The sequence below is a fragment of the Tursiops truncatus genome, chromosome 2 (genome assembly GCF_011762595.2).
Source record: "Tursiops truncatus isolate mTurTru1 chromosome 2, mTurTru1.mat.Y, whole genome shotgun sequence".
NCBI lineage: Eukaryota > Metazoa > Chordata > Mammalia > Artiodactyla > Delphinidae > Tursiops > Tursiops truncatus.
In genome coordinates, this window is record NC_047035.1 from 97,092,933 (window position 1) to 97,109,263 (window position 16,331).

Consider the following 16,331-nt stretch of genomic DNA (forward strand, 5'->3'; position numbering starts at 1 on the left):
CCTCTATTTTTTCACATCTTAAAATGTCCTTCAACTTGTCTGATTCCCACAGGAAACATTGAGTTTAGTGACAATAGAAACTATTTTGTTTATTATTTAACTTGTAGTACATAGCTCTGTGCCTCACATACAGTAGCAGAAATACAGTGAATAACTGCTTACTTAATAGAACTTCTATGCAAAAATATCTGTATGTATGCAGTATGTTACTGCTATTCGTTTAAAAATTTTGACCAAGATATCTTCTGAAAACTTTTTTAGAAAAAAGAAAACACCCTTCACAATATCTTAAATTGGCAACTTACATGAACGTATGCATGTCAAGTTTCAGAAAGTTTCCCTTGATTTGTAGATGTGTACTTTTTCAGTTATTTTAGCCAAAAAAGTTGCCATAGCTATTTTTGTTTGTTTTTTCTTTTGTTTTTACTCTAGCCAATTCTAAATAATTCAGTAATAAAAGGAAAGTTTAAAATAAAATGTGACTTTGAAATTTACAAGTGGAAAAATTTCAATTCTATAACTCTTGAGATGTTAGTTAAATAGTAATCCTTAAGTAACTAGCTAGAAAGTGTCCCTGACTTTTCTTAGATTTTTTTTCCCTTGCAATGGACTTTCTTATGCAATCAGTAGCATTAGTTTAGGGAATGATGTTCATTCTGAAAAGAAGGTACTTTTTCACTACCTCCTGTGATTATTGTCATTACACTAGAACTAAGTAAATACAGACACATTTTAAGCTTAACTTTTCTTTAAATTTTATTATAAAATATGTGGAAGAAAGTTTATAAGTAGGAAGTTTCTTCTTAAGTGCCAGCTTCATAAGCAATATATAAATTCTTATAAAATGTTCAAAATGAGTGGTATCTTATTTATTGGTGAAGAAGACAGGGACGTGAAAATCCAAAACCTCAAAAATTATTAGACTGTTATGTTTCCATCATTGTGTATTTCAATTTTTCTAACAAAGTGAGGTCAAAAATTAAGCCACAAATGAAACCTTAATAAATTCTGAGAGAATAAACAACATGCAGAGTAAGTTGTGCCAGTAAGACTAGTGTAATCTTGATTCTAAAATTGGATTATGACAATATTTGAAAAGAAAATTATAGACACATTTTGTAAATGAACACTGTTTTAAAGTTCTAAATAAATTATCAAATGGCATATTTAAAATACAACCAGATCAAACAATCTTATCCCAGGAATTCAAGGATTGTTTGACATTAGGAAAAAAATTTATCAATATAAGTCACTATAATAGTTATCTAAAGGGGGAAGATCATATATTTATGCAATATATGTAGAATGAGTGTATGGTTAAGTTTGATGCCTCTTTACGATTAAAAAAGAAACTCTGAAAAAATTAGGAATGGAACAGATTTTTATTTAAGTTTACATTAAAAAAAAACTATGGCTAACATTAACAGATGAAATTTAGGTACATTCATTTAAGAAATACAGATAATTATCCTATTAATACTGCTGTGTAACATAATAGTTGAAGAAATGAGAATATAAATTAGAAAAGAAAAGAACTGTTATAATTTATGAGTCATATGACTATACGTGTAGGAAAACTAACAGAATCTACAAAAAGCTATTGGTTCACATAAGAATAAATCTCATTCAACAAATACAAGAACAACAGAATTTCTTTACACTAAACATTGTGGCACATAGATTACTAGGAAAAGGAACAGACATTTAGAGTGTAAGGAAAATTGTTTCACCATATGGAGCTAGGGGTTAGGGGTTTGTGGGAAGAGCTGGTTTCTTGCCTAATACCATATCCAATGTGAACTTAAGAGGATGAAAAAGAGAAGTGTTAATGTAATAATAATGATAGTATAGGTTAATACCTTTCTGATGCATGGTAGGAAAGACTTTTTAAAATTCCAAAGCACAAATTTTAAATAGAAAAATTGATCTATTTAATTATTTTAAAATTGACAATTTATTATAAATGTACACTGTGAGAAGGATGAAAGATTGCAAAAAATCTTTGCAGTGTCAAAAGCTGACAAAGGACTAAGGAATTCCAAAATAGCAACCAAAAAAGATAGATATTCCATTTTAAACAATAGGCACAAAAAACAAACAGGCAATTTATAAAAATGCTTACTCAAGAAGCTTATAAGCTTTGAGAAGTTTCTTAAACTCATTATTAATTAAAGTAATATAGTCAAAACATCAGTGAGCTATAATCTTATATCTAACAGGTCAGCAAAAATTAATAAACTACATAATGCCAATGTCTCCATTTCATGAGGAAATGGAGACATTGGCGCTCTCATGAACTTTTGGTTAGCATGGAAACTAGGAACCAGCAATCCTGATATTAGATCTATATATTAGACATATTTGCACAAAGATCCCTAAGAAGATATTTAGTAGAATATTCACTTTAGCATTGTTTGTGATACTTAGAAGTTGGAGGCAATCCTTATGTCTTTCATAGAAGAATAGATACATAAAATGTGGTGGATTTACCCATAGAATATTATGGAGCAGTTAGAAGAAATGAGTTAGTTGTTTACCTAGTAACATGGAAAGAAATTAAAAACATACTGATGAGTGGAAAAAAAAAAGAAACAGAAGGTGTTGTATAGCATAATACTAGTTAAGTAAATTTAAAGTAAACACACATCACAATAATAACATTTTACAAGATCAGAGAAATAGATAAACATCTAATGTAGTATATGATCTTATGTAGATCAGGAGGAGATGGAATTTTGGAATGGATGAAAAAGGAGTAGATGGAAGGATGGTTGGGTGGATGGATAGATATACAAGAGAGATGGATATATGAATTGTGCATAGTCAAAATATCTGTATTTGAGATTTCAATGTTTTCCCTACCTCCAGTAAAAAAAGAATACATGAAGTCTAAATTTCTGGAGAAAAATATTCTGTATTTGTGATATATTTGGAATCTAGTACCTAATCTTCATAAAACCTTTAAATTGATATGAATTTGCTATCCAGCAAGTATAGAACTGGGTTAGATTTATTATTGGCACTACCTGCTTCACGTGGTCATACACAATAATAGGAATGATGACCCCTGAAACTGTATAATATTGTAGCCATAAAGCTACCCTATTAGAATCGATACTGCATTATGTGATTTTTGTTTTAATGTGTTCCCACTTTAGAAATGTTTATTCTTTAAAGGTATACATAATTCACAAATAATTACAGGCAAAAAAATCAATCTATGATGTGCTTCTTGGTATTTTTTTAACGTCTTAAGGTGTTTGGAATATGGTGTTTCATTGAAGGTTATACATGGAGTCGAGTCATCTCACAATTTATTCTTTCACACTGTGTTAACTGGAAAATCAATGGGTCTTGAATCTGTTACTTTTAAAACACATTTGTTGATTCAGATGGGGCATTTAGTAAATCAGATTACTTGAAATTCATGAAAAGTGCAGTAAACATAAAAAAGGAAACATACATTTTCTTATACTTGCTTGATTCTAGTTCAATATTTCCCAAACTGCCCTGATCCTAAGAATCACCTGGGGGACTTGACCACCTTGGACCCAATAAAATAGGGTATCTGAGAAGAATCCCAGGAATCCATATTTTAATAAGTTCTTCAAGAGATACTTGACATTAAGCAAATATTAAATAAAATAAAATTTTATTTGTTACTACTTCTAATTTTTTTCTTTAGATTTTTTTCTTTTTGATAAGTATCCCAGAGAAAAAGAAAATAAACGTCAACTGCAAATTAAATTGCACAAAGAGCTATAGTATGTAAGAAATCTACTTAAGGAATATTTTTGCCTAGTAGTCTGTATTATTTTTCATGGCTTAGGCTGTTCTTTCCCAGCTGCCCAGAATTTACAGAATTCTTAATATAGAGTAAGTCCCCTACATACGAACCTTCAAGTTGCGAACTTTCAAAGACGCAAATGTGCATTAACCTGTCCAATCATCTAAGTTAGTTCACATGTCTGGCGTACACATATGCATCCTCTACAACTGGTTGAGCTTTTGTGTACTTTACAGTACTGAATAGAGTACAGTAGTACAGTATCTTTATTTCAAGCCCAGGATGTCCAGAAGCAAGCATAAAAGCAGCAGTGATGTAGTTGACGATGCTAAGAAGTGCCAGCTGTTGTACTGTACTACTGTACTTTTCAAGGTACTGTACTCTAAGATTAAAAATATTTTCTTTATTTTTTGTGTTTGTTTTTTATGTGCTAGTTGTGTGAAAAGTATTATAAACCTATTACAGTACGGTACTATATAGCCAACTGTGTTAGTTGGGTACCTAGGCTAAATTTGTTAGACTTAATGAACACACTCTTGGAACAGAACTCATTCGTATGTAGGGGACTTACTGTAATTCCCTTTTAAGAGAAAAACTAAGGAGATGTTAGTGATATTACTGAATCATTAGTAAAATAATATAGCAATTAAGATCATAGAAGAGACAATATGGTGGTACAGACTGTAAACCCCACCAGAGCAGGAATTATGTCACTTTTGCCCATCAATGAATTCTTCATGTGTGGTATAGCATTCACATATAATAGGTATTCCAAAAACACTGAATGTAATCGTTGTGATTTTTATTTATAATACATGTAATTAAAACTATTTTTTTTCAATTTGTGGCTCTTCTACTCACTAACTAGACGTAGCAAAGCAATCACTAATTAACCATTTTCTTATCTCTAAAATAAGCACAATGATACTTTTCCTCTCTAGTACAGAACTCAACAAACTTTCATTATTATATATTTGTGAATGAATGAGTGACTTTTAAATCCTTAAAATCAGAAAGTTATATGTTTTAAAGTAGCTGTTAAGTTAGAAAACAATGCAGAAACATAATTAATTAAAAGAGAAATATAGTAAAAATAGAATTCAAGTTGAGATATCATTATTTACTCGGTGATTTTTACTTAAATGCAGACCTTGGGTTGAAAGGCAAATGTGAAATTCTAAAGGAGGAGATCAGGAACTCTGGGCCATCTAAAAGGGCCCTTACATGGTAACATTTGATGTATTTAAAAAAATCAATATATGCAGCCTCCCAGTAGTCATCGGTACTGTTGTCCTCATTGTTTTGACTTTATTTACATGCTTTTTAAATAAGGGGTTTGTGTGTGTGTGTGTGTGTGTGTGTGTGTGTGTGTGTGTGTGTGTGTGTGTTTAGAGGCAGAATATACCCTCCTAATACTTTTTATCATATTAATCGTTTTGGAACATCATCAGCAACAATAAACTCGTTTGAGTAAAATGGGATGACATTAATAAAATGAGATATAATGTAATGATGAGACACGCTCCATTAAAAGATCCTCATATTTAGTGGCAGTTTTCTTTTAAAGCTCCTAATCTTCAGAACAGTGTCAAATGGAAAGTATAAAGCAAAAATACAACAAACTATCTATTATACTAACTTCTATAATACATAGGTAATTTAGCCACCTCCCATACTTGGTGTCTATACATATTCTCTAATACGTGGTCAGCAAAGGCAAAATAGACTGTTATAATCTGGTAATCCAATTTTCCTCACTCTGCAGAGCAAGTTAAAGGATAATGGAATCTCACAACGAAGTGAATTGGTCCCTTTCTCCATTTCCTTGCTGCATTTGATTTTTCTCAAATGTACCACATGGCTCTCCACGGAGAAGTTCAGCTTCCTCACCATTCTTTAAAATATGTTGTTAAATATTCAGGTTTTATTCTGTTTTATTGCCTTTAAATTTTCATCTGGTGAAAAACTCTAACTTTAGTTAATTTCTTATTTTGGCAATGGTAAAAGTGGCCAAAGGGAAGCATTCCAAATCATATGGAAGATTGGTTTTGAGTTCTCTGTCCCATATGGGGAAAAGGATTTAAAAGTCACACATTCATTCACAAATATACAGTAACTAAGATTTGTTGAGTTCTTGTTATGTGCCAGGCACTGTTAGAATAAGGAAACGAGCAGTAACAAGAATAAGGGAAAGGACGGTGAGTAGTCCTTGACTCACAGTCAAGCCAGAGAGGTAGATATTTAAAAAATAACTACACCACTAACTAAAATAATGTCAGGTGCTGGGAAGGGAAAATACAATGTGCTGTTGGAATATATAACGGAAAGAACCATCCTAGTCTTGGATGTAGGAAAGAGTACAACTTATAATAATATGATTTCTGGAAATCTGCCATGGCAGATCCTTCCATGGAGGTATTAATTCTGGAACTATGTATCCAAATACAGCAGGGAAGTGTTACAAAACAGAAATAAATAAAACATTCTCTTAACCTGTGCTCAAAATGACAGTATGGTAGGCAGTATCTGGAATACTGTAAGATGTTCTATTTTTTTAATCTCAGAAAAAGAGGTAACTTAGACCCATTTTTGTTGGGCTTCAGTTATCTGCTTCTACTGAAACTGTCTTAAGTAGGTCACCAAGTACCTCGACTTTGCCTAAACCAGTGGTCAATTCTCTAGCCTTATTTTACTCAACCTCTCAGTAACATTCGTTACTGCTGACTACTCCATCTTTCTTGAAATACTATTTTCTAAGTGTTTAACAACCGTCTTTATATGTTTTCCTGCAACCCCAGTGGCTGCTCCATTTTGAACGTTTTACAAACCCCCTCCTCACCAGGCCTTTAAATGTTGGAGGCTCAGGGCTCTGTTCTTGGCACTTACTCTAGCTGTACTTGGTGATTTAGTCCAGTGCTTCAAACACAAGGCAGTCCCATAAAAACCCTGGGAACACATCAACCTGTTGGCAAAAAAGGGCTGGTGTCTGGTCCAGGATGAAGGAGGTAGACCCTTCTTCAGTTCTGGAAATAGTTCCCATAAGTCCTACAGATATATAGGTGGTCCTGCCTGCCTCATGTCAACAAAGAATCTTGTTCCGTTTTGCAAGTAAGTGGGCTTGTCTTAGGAAGAAATGAAGTTTTGAAATCATGTGCACCTGCATTCAAATAGAACCTTGTCCCCCCACATCAGCTTAGAACAATATTGAGTCTTGGGCAAGTTATTTAATTCCTCTAAGCCTCAATTTCTTCATTTGGCAAAAGGGGATAACAACACTTACTTCATAGGATTGCTGTGAGGATTAAATGTGATAGTGCTTGTGAATAACCTTACTCATAGGTATTCAGAAGGTCTTCATTTTCTTTTTTCTTTTTATTATAGTACTTTTTATTGAGGTATAATTGACATATAACATTATTATAAATATAGACTTTAAGTTTATAACATTGACTCAATATTTGTATATATTGCAAAATGATCACCACAGGAAGTCCAATTAACATCTGTCACCGTAAGGAGTTACAAAAATGCTTTTTCTTGTGATGAAGACTTTTAAGATCTAATTTCTTAGCAGTTTTCAAATATGCAATACAGAATTATTAACTGTAGTAACCATGTGGTACAATATATCCCCATAACTTACTTATTTTATAGTCGGAAGCTTGAAACTTTTGAACCCCATTACCCATTTCATCCACACCCTCACCCCCCACCTCTGGCAACCAACCATCTATTCTCTGTATCTATGAGCTTGTGTTTCTTTTTGCATTCCACATATGAGTGAACTCATACAGTATTTGTCTTTCTCTCTCTGACTTATTTCACTTAGCATAACACTCTCAGAGTCCATTCATGTTGTTCTAAATGGCAAGATTCCATTCTTTTTTATGGCTGAATAGTATTACATTGTGTCTGTGTATGCACGTATATGTATGTATGTATGTAGATGTATGTAGGTGTAGATGTATGTGTATCTATATATCTTTATCTCAAATCTTCTTTATCCATTTATCTATTGATGGACATGTAGGTTGTTTCCAATCTTGGCAATTGTAACTAATGATGCAATGAAGATGGGCCTGCGTATATCTTTTCAAATTAGTGTTTTTGGTGGATTTTGGTGACAAATACCCAGAAGTGAAATTGCTGAATTATATGGTAGTTTTCTATCTTATTTTTTTTAGGAACCTCCATACAGTTTTCCATAGTGACTATACCAATTGACATTCCCACCAACAATATACAAGGGTTCCCTTTGTTCCACATCCTAACCAATGCTGATTATATCTTGTCTTTTTAATAATAGCCATACTAACAGGGGTGAGGTGATATCTCACTGTGCTTTTAATTTGTATTTCCCTAATGATTAGTAATATTGAGCATCTTTTCATGTACCTATTGGCCGTCTCTATATATTATCTGGAAAATATCTATTCATATCTTCTGCTCTTTTCTATTTTAAGTGAAATTTTTTTTGGCTGTTGAGTTGAATGAGTTCTTTATATACAGGCAAGCCTCATTGTATTGTACTTCACAGATATTGCATTTTTTTTTCAAATTGAAGGTGTCGACACTGCATCAAGCAAGTCTATCCACCATATTCCAATAGCATTTTTTCACTTCCCCTCTCTGTGTCACATTTTGGTTACTCTAGCAATATTACAGACTTCTTCGAGGCAAGACCCTCTACCAGCCAAAAGATTACAACTCTCTGAAGGCTCAGATTATGGTTAGCATTTTTTTAGCAATGAAGTATTTTTTAATCAAGGTATATATGTTGTTTTTTTAGACATGATGCTATTGCATACTTAATAGACTACAGTATAGTGTAAACGTAACTTTTATATACACTAGGAAATCAAAAAATTTGTTGCTTTATTGCAATATTCACTTTATTGTGGTGGTCTGGAACTGAACCCGCAATATCTACAGGGTATGGCTGTATTTGGATTTTAACCCCTTATCAGATATATGATTTGTAAACATTTCCTAGCGTTCAGTAGATTGCCTTTTGTTTGCTGATGGCTTCCTTTGCTGTGCAGAAGCTTTTTAGTTTGATGTAGTCCCATTTGTTTATTTTTGCTTTTGTTGCCTTTCCTTTTGTGTCAAATCCAAAAAATCCTCACCAAGACCAATTTCAAGGAGCTTACTTCTTATATTTTCTGCTAGGAGTTTTATGGTTTTAGGTCTTACATTCAAGTCTTTAATTCATTTGAGTTAATTTTTGTGTATCATACTGGTCCAGAGTCTTTTTTTGCATATGGCTGTTCAGTTTTCCCACCACCATTCATTCAAAGACTGTCTTTTCCCCATTGTATATTCTTGGCTCTTTTGTCATAAATTAACTAACCATATTTATATGGGTTTGTTTTCTGGGCTCTCTATTCTGTTCTGTTGATCTGTGTGTCTGTTTTTATGTCAATACCATATTGTTTTGATTAATATACATTTGTAATATAGTTTGAAATCAGGGAACATGATGCCTCCAGCTTTGTTCTTCTTTATCAAGATTGTTTTGTGTGTTTGGGGTTGTTTGTGGCTCCATGCAAATTTTAGGATTGTTTGTTCTGTTTCTGTGAAAAATGCCATTGGAATTTTGACAAGGATTGGATTGAATCTGTGGATTGCTTTGGGTAGTATGGATACTTTAACATTATTGATTCTTCCAATCCATAAGCACAGAATATATTTCTATTTCTTTGTGTCTTAATTCAGTTTCTTTTATCATCACTGTGTTATAGTCTTCACTGTACAAGTCTTTCACTTTCTTGGTTAAATTTATTTCGAAGTATATTATTCTTCTTGATGCAATTGTAAATGGGATTTTTAAAAATTTATCTTTCTGATTGTTCTTTATTAGTGTATAAAAATGCCACCGATTTTGTACATTAATTTTGTATCCTAGAGCTTTACTGAGTTCATTTATTAGTTCTAACAGTTTTGTGTTTTTTTTTGGTGCAGACTTTAGAGTTTTCTATATATAATATCATGTCATCTGCAAATAGTGAGAGTTACTTCTTCCTTTCAAGTTTGGATGCCTTTTATTTCTTTTCCTTGCCTTATTTCTCTGGCTTGCACTGCAAATACTGGGGTAAATAAAAGTGTTGAGAATGGGCATTCTTGTCTTGTTCCTGATCTTAGTGGAAAGGCTTTCAGCTTTTCACCACTGAGTATGATGTTAGCTTTGAGTTTGTCATATATGGCCTTTATTATGTTGAGATACATTCCCTCTATATGCAATTTGTTGATGCTTTTTATCATAAATGCATGTTGAATTTTGTCAAATACATCTTTTGAATCTATTGAGATGATCATATGATTTTTATCATTTATTTTTAATGTGGTGTATCATGTTAATTGATTTGCAGATGTTGAACCATACTTGCATCCCTGGGATAAATCCCACTTGCTTGTGGTATATGATCCTTTTAATGTATTGTTGAATTTGGTTTGCCAATATTTTGCTGAGGATTTTTGCATCTATTTTTGTTCCTCAGGAATATTTGCCTGTAATTTTCTTTTCTTGTGATGTGAGAATGAAGGTGTGTTTCAGTCTTGTATCTGTGCAGTGCAGTGCAAGGGTGGTAGCCTGCCAAGAACTGTTTCTCCAAATGGTAGAGTCTCATGGGACCCAGGAATGCCATTTCCACTGGTCTCCAGAGCCAGGTAACCAAGGCACATTCCCTGGCTAAAGCCTTAAAAGCCAGGGTACCAGACATGCATAAAAGGTTACCTCAAGGAGATATTGGTACTGTGGTGCATGGTAGATGAAGAGCATGATGACGGCACCTGCAAAAGTAAGAAAAAATAAAGGTCTAGAGTAATAAAATAAAGATGGCATCCACTAGCCTTAGCAAGGCAGAGGGGGAGAACAAAGATGGTGCCCCACCATTTGGAAGATAAAGATGGCACCCAGTGGAAAAAAATATACCAGCTTTGCAAGAGAGAGTATGCAAGTGGCACCCACCAGCACCTCCATTCCCAGATGGTATCCCAACAGATCCCCAACACTCTGAGATTAGCGAATGAATCTCTTTCACATGAAGTCTGGACGTTTTTCAAAAGCTGCCTCTGTGCTGGGCCTTGAGGTGAGTGAGTCTGTGAAAAAACCCTTTAAGAGTCATTTCTCAGTTTGCTACAGCCCTTTGCTCAGCCCATGGACCTAAGCTCTATCGGTTTTCAAAACCAGATGTTTGGGGGCCTCATCTTTCAGGTGCAGGTCTTAAAGTTGGGGTGCTGCATGTGGGGTATGAACCCTTCATTATTCAGGGAAGAGCTCTGGGTTTGTGAGTTCCCTGCTGATTGTGGGTCACTGAGATGGGGGTGGCATTTACAGTGAGACTGTGCCCCAGCCTCTCCTACCTGCCTCAGTGTGACCCTTTTCTCCTTTGCTGATGTGAAGGAGCTGCTCTGGTAGTTTTCAGGTCTTTTTCAGAGAAAATTGTTTCATATGTAGCTTGTTGATTCCCTGAGTCCATGAGAAATTTCAGGATCTTCCTACATCACCAACTTGGACTGCTCTCAGATCTTCCTTTTCTTTAAAATTCTGTCAGCAGAGTTGACCCTTGAACAACATGGGTTTGAACTGCATAGGTCCTCTTAAACACAGATTTTTTTTTTCAATAAATACATACTACAGTACTATAGGATACACAGTTGGTTAATGCATGGATGCAAAACTGCAGACAGGGGGGCTGACTTTAAAGTTATAGGAGGATTTTTGACTGTGCAGGGGGTAGGTATCCCTAATTCCTGCATTGTTCAAGGGTCAACTATACTTCCTTGTTCTTGTACTAAATTTACTGATGGAGGCAGGAGTTTGCACTATAGTAGCATGCACTAAAACACAGTTTTTGGTTCATTGCCTCTTTTGATTCATTGCCTCTTTTACTCAATCTGACTTCACTATGAGCAGATGTCACTGTGAAGGATTTTAGTGCTTTTCTAGATATGAGGACAGCAGAACCTGGGCTCATTAAACCTCCTGAAATTATCTAACTGTCTGAAGATCTGTTATGCCAGTTTTTCCTAGAGCACAGAGTACCTCATTCCTGATCTCCACCCTGAACTTCTTTCAGGGGGTATTTAAGGTCAGCAGCTACAGCAGCTCATGGTTTAATCCATGTAGAGGTAGATTGCAAGTGCCAGTTTGTAGTTGGCAGGGCCCCTTCATGTTCATACATTCGACCATGGTTTGGGAGGCATTTCATGAACATTTTGTCCCTTAGTGCTAGGAATGCTCATTCCCAGGTCTGGTGAAGATTTGGTTGATAGGCCACTCAATGTGCTGTTACTGGACTAGGCCTTATTAACAGTACCCAAAAATCTCTGGAGCACCTGTCTTTTTTTGTTTGTTTGTGGTACGTGGGCCTCTCACTGCTGTGGCCTCTCCCGTTGCAGAGCACAGGCTTGGGACGCGCAGGCCCAGCAGCCATGGCTCACGGGACCAGCCGCTCCGCGGCATGTGGGATCTTCCTGGACCGGGGCACGAACCCGTGTCCCCTGCATCGGCAGGCGGAATCTCAGCCACTGCCCCACCAGGGAAGCCCTGGAGCACCTGTTTTACTGGTCTGTATGGTCCAGGAAAAAATTCCCTCTTGTTGCATCTTCCCATATCTAGAGTTACACTATTACAATCAATGATCTCATATAGAGCTATATATTTTTGTTGGAGGCTCAGTCACACATTTGGTAATGCAAACACAGCAATCTTGTAAAAATAGGCAAAATACAAATAACATAGCTAGTAGTGTTAGTAAAGTCGTGAGTAGGAATTAAGCCAAGAACTTCCATTAGGTGTGGCCCACTATATCCCCAGGTCATCTGACTTAGTCTCTTCTATACCAATCCTTATCTTTCAGGGAAATTATATATTGGCACTGTCCACATGGCTCCCAGCCCAATTTCCTAATGTTACTAGGCTTTAAGGGGGGCCTTAAAACTTAAATGAACATAGCCTGGTGTTAAGCACATAAAACCATCCCACAACTGTGGGAGGTTTTATTCCTTAGCTGAAATTTTGCTTGTTGCTCTGACTAAGCTTGAATAACTTTGCAAGAAAATTCATATTTATGGCCAGGGTCAGAGCAGGTGTTACTAATTGGCTAGGTGAGGGGATCCCACCTAGTAATATCCACAGTGGCCTGAACAGGACTATAATTTATTTCTTCTAGAATAAATTTCCTTAGGGCCAACCAATTAGAGCCTTGAAGTGGAGAAATCCACCAAGGTAACCCAGAAGTACTAGACACAGGTAATTGGGCACAAACCCAGCAACTGAGGTGATTTTTAAAACTAGCATAGGATTGGGCTTCCCTGGTGGCACAGTGGTTAAGAATCCACCTGCCAACGCAGGTGACACGGGTTCTATCCCTGGCCTGGGAAGATCCCACATGTCACAGAGCAACTAAGCTCCTGTGCCACAACTACTGAGCCTGTGCTGTAGAGCCCATGAGCCACAACTACTGAGCCCGTGGGCCACAGCTACTGATGCCTGCATGCCTAGAACCTGTGCTCCACAACACGAGAAGCCACGACAATGAGAAGCCACTGCATTGCAATGAAGAGTAGCCCCCACTCACCGCAACTAGAGAAGAGCCCACGCACAGCAATGAAGACTCAACACAGCCAAAAATAAAAAATCAAATAAATAAATGTATTTTAAAAAAGCTAACATAGGATTCTGCCTATGAGAGTAAAACATTTGATTCATAGGTAAAGGTCCAAGAAGTCAAGAAAAAACTATAAATGATCATACGAGTCAGATCCGGGATCTTAGGCCAGCTGTCTACTTCTGATGTTGTCTTCTTCCCGTCCTGGTATGAGTGTACTTTCCCTCTGTTTGAGTGTTGTTTTAAGATGAAATTGAGGTCAGCAGTCCTCTCTATAGACCAGTCCAGTGCAGGGGCCCTTTGCAAGTTGGAATTAATCCAAGAGTCCATTCCCTTTGCTTTCACTGTGTATGAGCTAGTTAAGAGTACATGATGGGGTCCTTTCATCTGGGTTGGAGATGGTCCTTTAAAATACGTCTTTTCCAGTATGCATAATCCACTGGTTGCATGTCGTGGGGCATCTGATTTTCATCCAAAGATAGAATACTAAGATAAGCTTCAGAAACAAACCTAGAATGACCTTTTTATAATTCAATTAAATTCTATGTTAATATAACATAACAGCAAGGAACTATCTGGGAAGCAAGTCTTAGTAAATGCAAACCTCCATTAACAAAACTGGAATTTAATATTCACTGAAACATCTTTTTTGTTTGTTTTTTTATACTGCAGGTTATTAGTCGTCAATTTTATACACATCAGTGTATACATGTCAATCCTAATCGCCCAATTCAGCACACCACCATCCTCACCCCACCGCGATTTTCCCCCCTTGGTGTCCATACATTTGTTCTCTACATCTGTGTCTCAACTTCTGCCCTGCAAACCAGTTCACCTGTACCATTTTACTAGGTTCCACATACATGCGTTAATGTACAATATTTGTTTTTCTCTTTCTGACTTACTTCACTCTGTATAACAGTCTCTAGATCCATCCACGTCTCAACAAATGACTCAATTTCATTCCTTTTTATGGCTGGGTAATATTCCACTGCATATATATACCACATCTTCTTTAACCATTCATCTGTCGATGGGAGTTTAGGTTGCTTCCATGACCTGGCTGTTGTAAATAGTGCTGAAGTGAACATTGGGGTCCATGTGGCTTTTTGATTTATGGTTTTCTCTGGATATATGCCCACTAGTGGGATTGCTGGATCATATGGTAATTCTATTTTTAGTATTTTAAGGAACCTCCATACTGTTCTCCATAGTGGCTGTATCAATTTACATTCCCAGCAACAGTGCAAGAGGGTTCCCTTTTCTCCATACCCTCTCCAGCATTTGTTTTTTGTAGATTTTGTGATGATGCCCATTCTAACTGGTGTGAGGTGATACCTCATTGTAGTTTTGACTTGCATTTCTCTAATAATTAGTGATATTGAGCAGCTTTTCATGTGCTTCTTGGCCACCTGTATGTCTTCTTTGGAGAAATGTCCATTTAGGTGTTCTGCCCATTTTGGATGGGGTTGTTTGTTTCTTTAATATTGAGCTGCATGAGCTGTTTATATATTTTGGAGATGAATCCTTTGTCCGTTGATTCGTTTGCAAATACTTTCTCCCATTCTGAGGGATGTCTTTTCGTCTTTTTTATGGTTTCCTTTGCCGTGCAAAAGCCTTGAAGTTTCATTAGGTCCCATTTGTTTATTTTTGTTTTTATTTCCATTACTCAAGGAGGTGGATCAAAAAAGATCTGGCTGTGATTTATGTAAAAGAGTGTTCTTCCTATGTTTTCCTCTAAGAGTTTTATAGTGTCTGGTCTTACATTTAGGTCTCGAATCCATTTTGAGTTTATTTTTGTGTGTGGTGTCAGGGAGTGTTCTAATTTCATTCTTTTACATGTAGCTGTCCAGTTTTCCCAGCATCACTTATTGAAGAGACTATCTTTTCTCCATTGTATATCTTTGCCTCCTTTGTCATAGATTACTTGACCATAGGTGTGTGGGTTTATCTCTGGGATTTCTATCTTGTTCCATTGATCTGTGTTTCTGTTTTTGTGCCAGTACCATTTTGTCTTGATTACTGTAGCTTTGTAGTATAGTCTGAAGTCAGGGAGTCTGATTCCTCCAGCTCCATTTTTTTCCCTCAGTACTGCTTTGGCTATTCGGGGGCTTTTGTGTCTCCATACAGATTTTAAGATGATTTGTTCTAGTTCCATAAAAAGTTCCGTGCCATTGGTAATTTGATAGGGATTGCATTGAATTTGTAGATTGCTTTGGGTAGTATAGTCATTTTCACAATTTTGATTCTTCCAATCCAAGAACATGGTATATCTCCATCTGTTGGTATCTTCTTTAATTTCTTTCAGCAGTGTCTTAGAGTTTTCTGCATACAGGTCTTTTGTCTCCCTAGGTAGGTTTATTCCTAGGTATTTTATTCTTTTTGTTGCAATGGTAAATGGGAGTGTTTCCATAATTTCTCTTTCTGATTTTTCATCATTAGTGTATAGGAATGCAAGAGATTGTTGTGCATTAATTTTGTATCCTGCAACTCTACCAAATTCATTGATTGCTCTGTTAGTTTTCTGGTGGCATTGTTAGGATTCTCTATGTATAGTATCATGTCACCTGAAAACTGACAGTTTTACTTCTTTTTTTCCAATTTATATTCCTTTTATTTATTTTTCATCTCTGATTGCCGTGGCTAGGACTTCCAAAACTGTGTTGAATATTAGTGGTGAGAGTGGACATCATGTCTCATTCCTGATCTTAGAGGAAATGCTTTCAGTTTTACACCATTGAGAATGATGTTTGCTCTGGGTTTGTCATATATGGCCTTCACTATGTTGAGGTAGGTTTCCTCTGTGCCCACTTACTGGAGAGTTTTTATCATAAATAGGTGTTGAATTTTGTCAAAAGCTTTTTCTTCATCTATTGAGATGATCATATGGTTTTTATTCTTCAGTTTCTTAATACGGTGTATCACATTGATTG

General features: G+C 35.9%; 1 protein-coding gene across 1 annotated transcript in view; it reads left to right on the forward strand.

The window, feature by feature from the left end:
* The window catches only part of UNC13C (unc-13 homolog C), a 406,907-nt gene that overhangs the window by 128,036 nt on the left and 262,540 nt on the right, over positions 1–16,331 (forward strand). The gene's annotated exons all lie outside the window — the stretch shown is intronic.